Source organism: Babylonia areolata, chromosome 32 (assembly GCF_041734735.1).
Source record: "Babylonia areolata isolate BAREFJ2019XMU chromosome 32, ASM4173473v1, whole genome shotgun sequence".
NCBI lineage: Eukaryota > Metazoa > Mollusca > Gastropoda > Neogastropoda > Buccinidae > Babylonia > Babylonia areolata.
The window spans coordinates 20226436-20233935 of NC_134907.1; the positions used below are offsets into that span (position 1 = coordinate 20226436).

General features: G+C 43.0%; 1 pseudogene across 1 annotated transcript in view; it reads left to right on the forward strand.

Moving 5' to 3' along the window:
- Positions 1 to 7500, forward strand: part of LOC143276733 (uncharacterized) — a 103541-nt pseudogene that overhangs the window by 73643 nt on the left and 22398 nt on the right. The window contains exons 3-4 of the transcript XR_013053610.1: positions 4570 to 4719; positions 5193 to 5417. The product of XR_013053610.1 is annotated as an uncharacterized LOC143276733 (transcript). The remainder of the gene's footprint in view (positions 1 to 4569; positions 4720 to 5192; positions 5418 to 7500) is intronic.

Genomic DNA, 7500 nt, shown 5'->3' on the forward strand with positions numbered 1-7500 from the left:
TACTTTGATGTCTGCTACGCATATGCTATGGAAAAATCAACTTCAAACAGAGGTTGTAGTGGGCAGTACAGTGGTATTGGGTCTTGATTCCTCAAGTATTTGATGTGTGAATTATGGAGCCGCCCACCACAGCGACACAGACTCACTGACCTTAACTCGGCTGCTGCGTTTCGACCTCACACTTGCTGACCTCCGACCTGTGACCTTTGAAGGGAAGGTGAGGAGGGTGTTAACCGCTACTTAAATTTGACGAAGCGTGACGTACAAAGGTCACACAATGGCTACCCCATCAACTCCTCTTCCTCTCACCCTCCTTTCAGTTCTGGCTCTCGGGTCACTCAACTGGAGCAACAAGCAGTCGTGCTTATTTCACTGGTTTATTTCACTGTCATCAGCTTTCATCCGCAGCTGCGCTTGAAAAGAAGCAAACTGATACGATCCTTTACATGATTTCATTCATCTATTATTATTATTATTATTATTGTTGTTGTTGTTGTTGTTGTTGTTAGCAGAAGTAGTAGTAATAGTAGCAGTTGTAGCATCGTTCTCATTCTATCTTCGCCCCCGAAGTCATTGCCAGCAACATCAACTTTCATCCACTGCCACCATTCTCGTTGATTACCAATGTGACACTTACCCCCGAAAACAGAGTATGTCTGCCTACATGGCGGTGCAAAAACGGTCATATACGTAAAAGCCCACTCGCATACGAGTTACAGCCCACGAACGAAGAAGAAAAAGAAGAGAAAGAAGAAGAATCAGCGTGACATAGGTAACAGTACCACACGCACTCGTCCCACAGGCTGGCCATCCGTTCAGCTTGCTCCCTTCGTCTCTCCTGTGTTCTTTTGGCCGAATACCACTTTAAGTGCTTCTTTGACCATCTCGAATGAGCGTGGGCTCTCTGCTGCTTCTTCTTCTTCAGGGGGGTTAATCAAGCGTGATTTGTGCGCCTTCCACTGACCCTTTGTAAGAGTGATGGTAAGCTTAGCTTCCGACCAAGGATAGTGACTTGTTTTCGTGACTTATCTTATTTTTTTTAATTTATTTATTCATTCCGAAATAATGTTCATCCCAGGTTATAAGGGGTCAGGTGTACTGGTTCATAAAATGTGCGCAACTATGGTGACATTCCCGCCCACCCACACCCCTCGCGTTTTGCTCGCGCGTGGATTTTAGGAAAGGTGGACAATAAACTAGGAAGACAACAAATCTTGTGAAGGGGTCTGTATGCTGATGTCACTTTGACGAGATTGTCTGTCGATCGACTGTCTGTCTGTCTGTCTGCCTGTTGATCAGCCTGTTTCTGTCTGAAACTGTAACTCTGTCTGTTTGTCTTTCTCAAACCACTCTTTCGTTTCTGTTTCTCCTCGAATTCTGACTTTGTTTCTGTTTCTATCCATAGCTTTCTCAGTCATTCTCTCTCTATCCCCTTTTTCTACTTGAACAACCAAAAACAAAACGAAGAAATAAAAAGTATATTAGTAATGTTTGTTAAATTCGCATTGGCATGAAATGTTTACTGACATGTGGATAACGAGCGCTGGAGAGAGAGAGAGGGGGGGGGGAGGGGGGTTGGAAGGGGGGGGGAATAAGGGCAGAAACGGAGAGGAGAGCAGCTTATTACATTGGTGTCCCAAGAAGTCAGATTTCAAGAGAAACGGAAATGAAAAGATAAGACAAGGGTCACCAGAACTTTAATTATTGAAGAATTTGAATTTCCAACAAAGGGGTAAAGAGAGAGAGAGAGTCAGACAGACAGACAGACAGACAGACAGACAAACAAACAGAAACAGACAGAGAGAGGGAGGGAGGGAGGGAGGGAGGGAGGTGCATCCAAAGGCCGGGAACTCCATCTCCTCCACCAAAGTGAAGGGACATAATCCTTGGCCGGCCATCAAGGCAGTGGGCGGAAAATGGAGGCAGACGATCGTGAAATCTGTTCATTAGACACACAGGCACGCACAGCCCTGCACAGCCCTCGTCAACCCTCCACAGAACACCGAGGGAGAAGTTGGATCCTCCGCGGTCATCAGCGATATTATTCCCCACCCCCTCATGCCAATTTCCTGCCAGGAACTTTTTTTGAAAATTATTTTTTTCGCCTTGTTCAAATCATGCGGTTTGTAATTTGTGATGAATACTGTGAGGACCGTTAAACGAAAAAAGAAAAGAAAAAGAAAATGATTTTGAAATGTGCGATGTTTAAAATGTCAGCAAAATTTGGACTTTGCATACATGGATAAACACACACACACACACACACACACACATGCACACACACACGCGCGCGCGCGCGTGTGTGTAAGGAATTATGGTAAACGAAGGGGCACTGCTTATTCATTTATGTATTGATTCATTTGTTTCTCTCTCTCTCTCTCTCTCTCTCTCTCTCTCTCTCTCTCTCTCTCTATATATATATATATATATATATATATATATATATATAAACTCCAGTCACAACACTGAGAACAAATCATAGGATACAAACACATAGACGGAGAGAGGGCAGCTTTTGGACATTCCCGCTCTTAGATACGCGAGACACTGTGGTCAACTGTAACAGAATTTAACACGATTCTGACGATTCGATACCACTCTCTGCCAAACCTGAACATAGGCAACCAAAAAAGACATGCAGACAGACCAAGAGACAGCTAATCTAGGTTTTCATTATATCTCTACACTTCTGTTGGGTGTATACATATATAGTGCATGATCTGCATAGGGAACATTCTTATCAAAATGTCAGCAATGATAATCATAATCATAATAATTAATATTCATTCAGCGCTAAATCTTGTGCAGAAACAAATCAAAGCGCTTAATAAATCAATATGAAAATAGTATACAATATTAGGATATTAGAAGCGGATACATGAATCATAACGCTAACAACAAAATATCAAAGTAAAAACAAGCACAAAAAAGAAACAGACCAATTAACAATAAAAGAAAAAAAATTAAACACTAAAAAGGAAGAGAGAGTATTACAACATTTGTTTTTCAAGCAGATGTGGTGTAGAGCATATGGATAAAATCGAACGCTTTGATTCTTCCTTGAAACTGAAACTGAAGCAAATAAAGCGAAACAAGTCCATTCAAACACTCCGATTTAAGATGATTTAAAATACATACAAAAAACTCCAAGAGTCTCAAGTCTATGCTTTAAAACTACATGAAGAGCTTGACATGGAAATATTACCGGTCCAGATCTGACTGGAGGGGGGTCGAAAGTGACAGGCGGCATTCGTAAACCACGGGCGGTAACTGCAGCCCCAGCTGCAAAATGACTGGCGCCGGGACGATCCAGTCTGACCGTGGAAAGGGAGAGAAACATGAAGCGACCATTGTGCTGAACACCAATAGCTCCGGTTACCGGCCTTTCTGAAATAAAAAAAAAATTTTAAAAGAAAGAAACAAGGGGGAAAAATGGCGGGTCGGCGAGAAGACGGAAACTTGTTGTAGGGGAGAGAGGGGATGTGTTTGGGGGTGGGGTCGAAGAGGGAGGGGAAGGTTGACGGACAGATATCCGATAGTTTTTGTTCTCGGCTTATATTTTCGTCATATTCACGTGAGAGTGGTGACAGTGTGTGTGTGTGTGTGTGTGTGTGTGTGTGTGTGTGTGTGTGTGTGTGTGTGTGTGAGAGAGAGAGAGAGAGAGAGAGAGAGAGGAAGGACCAAAAAATGAAGGAGGGGGAATAGAAGAGGGAGGGCGGGGGGTACAAAACTGATGAGAGCAAAAACCTACCCCTACCCCCCGCACCACCACCATCTCCTCCCGTGGGGGAAAGCCCCTTTGCGAGAGAGGAAGAGAAGGAAAGGCGAGTGGGAGATGGAGAGAAAGGTGTACTGTTAATCTGTGATATGACATTTTGATGGAGATTTTCCCTAACACACACACACACACACACACACACACACACACACACACACACACACATTATCTGTTTGGTTTTTTTGTGGTTTTTTTTTGTTGTTGTTGTTGTTTGGTTGGTTGGGCTTTTTTTGTTGTTTTTTTTTGTTTTTTTTTTGGGGGGGGGGGGTTTGCTTCTTTATTTCACGATTCTGTGGGTTTTTTTTCACGCAGTTAATGTTGGTGACAATAATAATTATGTGCTGTTTTGAAATTTCATATTCCTTTCGTTGTTTTTCCCTTATGTCTTCTTTTTCTTCTTCTTCTTCTGCTCCTCCTCCTTCTCCTTTTTATTGTTGGCGTATGTTCTTTTTTGGGGTCGAACTTTCTTGATATAATTAAACATTTTCTCACGTATATTTTTTTGTTAACACTGAAGAATATGATACTGTTTTGTATCGCATTGTATACTTCATTGCTTGCACTGTTATTTTTTTGTTTTTGATTTTTGTTCTTGTTTTTCTATACTATAATCCGTTGCATTGTATTTTTCTGCATTACGTTGTGTTGAATTATATGGAACCGTATCGTATCATGTCATGTATCTTGTCTTACCTTATCGTATCGTATCGTATCGTATCGTGTCGTATCGTATCGTGTCGTATCGCATCACATTGCAGCGTTGATTTCTATTTTTTAATTTTTTTCTTCAGGCTGGCACCCTTGGTCGGAATGGGGAGAGTGTAGCCGCACGTGCGGGGATGGGCAGCAGTCACGTGTCCGCACCTGCTCACGTGACAACGTCACTTCCTGCGAGGGCAGTGAGACAGATTCCCGTCACTGTAACACTTTCTCTTGTTCAGGTGAGTGGGGTATGCACCCCGATGCATGGCGTGTTTCGTATGGGGAGGCTGATTAGTTGTTTAGGTGGTTAGTTAGTGCGTTTGTCAGTCTGTCTGTTTGTTTGATGGTTTGTTGGCTGGTTGGTTATTTCGCTCGTTTGTCAGTCAGTAATTATTACCATCAGCAGCACCAACCACGACAGTGCTTTTACTGTTGTTTGAATGTATGCTTTTGTATTGCTTATGTATTTATATATGTGAATTTGTCAGAAATTACAGTTTTATGATTGCGGATTAACAGAACGTATGGGAAAAAAGTGGGATGTACACAGAGAGACAGACATATATACATACAGAGACAGAAAGAGAGACAGACAGACAGGCAGGTAGACAGACAGATGAATGAAAACGTTCTTTTCTTCTTCTTTTTTTTTCTTTTTTTATTCATCCATTCTTTCTTTTTTCTTTTTCTTTTTTTTCTCTCTTTTTAACAGATGTTTTAGATCTGCTGTCCAACTTCGGCATTCCCAATCTACCGCTGGGCGTGACGCCAGTCGAGGACCGGAAAAATGCCTTCGTCATCAACTCGTCAGCCAAACTCTTCCTTCCGGTGAAGAATGTGTATGACGTCACCTTTCCTCGTGACTTCTCCCTCCTCATGACGGCACGGCGGAAACCCAAACACGAAGGCTACGCGTTGGTTTTAAGCGATATATCAGGTGAGTTTAGTCTGCTATGTGGGTTTTTTCTTCGCGAAATTACAGAATACAGAACACTTTATTATCTGAACAAGAGAAATTCATTTGTGGTGTGAAACGCATAAACAATACACGGTGATAAGAAACTCTAGAGAGAGCTAGGCTACGTGTTAGTTTTAAGCGATATATCAGGTGAGTTTAGTCTGCTATGTGGGTGTTTTTTTGTTGGTTTTTTTTCTTTTCTTCTCGAAATTACAGAATACAGAACACTTTATCATCTGAACAAGAGAAATTCAGTTGTGTAAAACCCAGAAACAATACACGGTGATAAGAAACTGTAGAGAGAGCTGGATAGTACAAGGTCTTCAGAGAAGTCCCCCTCGGTCAAGTGTTTCGGCCCTTAACTCCTTACACTCAAAGGGGGCCGGGCCGCACCCAGGTCATGACTCGTGGATGCCATTCACAGTCATTCAACATGTATACATAAAAGACTAAATGTGTAGATGTCAACCTAGGGCAACCCTTGCCTACGATGAATAATCACATTCGACAACAACAACAACAGAAACCTTTTAAATGTAACATATGAAAAGCGAATGCAAGTTTGTTATATGTGGAGTGATGGCCTAGAGGTAACGCGTCCGCCAAGGAAGCGAGAGAATCTGAGCGCGCTGGTTCGAACCACGGCTCAGCCGCTGATATTTTCTCCCCCTCCACTAGACCTTGAGTGGTGGTCTGGACGCTAGTCATTTGGATGAGATGATAAACCGAGGTCCCGTGTGCAGCTTGCACTTAGCGCACGTAAAAGAACCCACGGCAACAAAAGGGTTGTCCCTGGCAAAATTCTGTAGAAAAATTCCACTTGTGATACAAAGAAATACAAATACAAATATTCTGGTTTAACGGAGACACCCCACCACAGGCATGTTCGACAGAGTTAACCATCCCAGGAAAGTTAAGGGGGGCGGGGAGGGGGGGGGGGCGAGGAGGAGGAGGGGGGGGGGGGGGGGGTCGAGGGAACTTCAGTGGCACCACCAGAACGATACCACGTTAAGATGGGTGTCTGTGATTGCCAACGTTAGAAGAGGAAGTACATTCATGGATCATGTGTGATTACTGCTATACCAGAAGAAAATGAAAATGGTGAAGTCCTATTTTAGTGTCCTAAATTCGGGGACCTATTTCACTGACAATTTTCGTGCGCATATGAAACGATATCACCATTTGCTTCCAAAAGTTTGGGACATGTTCAAACAAAATAATGGGTTACAACGTCTACAAAAAGGGTATAAAGTACTATTTTAGCGCCTTAATTAGGGACCTTAATTTACCGACAATTTTCGTGCGGAGATGAAACGATATTACCATTAGCTTTATTTAAGCGTCCTAAATTCAGGGTCGTATTTTACCGACAATTTTTATGCATAGACAAAACGAAATTACCATTAGCAGATGTTGTAACCCGTTTTCAGTGGTATTAGACTCTATTTTGAGGGTTGTTTTACTGGATTTTGATGCAGATTCAGACGATAATTTAACGTGCCATCTTGCTTGCTCTGTCCATTTTTGGTTCCGCAAACCATGAAAAACATGGCGGCTTGAGAAGACAAGTGTCGGTTTTGGTTCATGTTGTCGGACATTTCGTGTCGTGTTATGCCCAGTTCGGGATTAAAACGACAGATAACACGCAGAATGTAATTTATGATATATACCTCTGTCACGGATCAGCCCAACCTTTCGTTGCTGCGGAAGTATAGGCGGAAGTGCGAGCGATTTAGTATGGCTCAGTGGCCGGTGAAAGTGGTGTTAGTTCCGATGGTTGGGAGTTCGAATCCCAGTTTCTCTAGATCATGTTTTCTGACATGTTCTTGGTTTGGTAAAAGCGTGTGTATGCACACTCGTTTTACCTGTGTAAGAGTTGTGCAGCACGTGCACACACCGCTCTGTAGGAGCGAGAGGGCTCTTGTCACATTGGCATGACTGCAACTGCAGTGCAGTGCGTGCAATGTGTGTTTTGGCCGGTTAGCGTACCAAGTGCTGAACTCGCGCTCACCTGCCGTTTACCTGGCTGCAGCTGACTGTGATTAGGTGTGACTTGACTCTG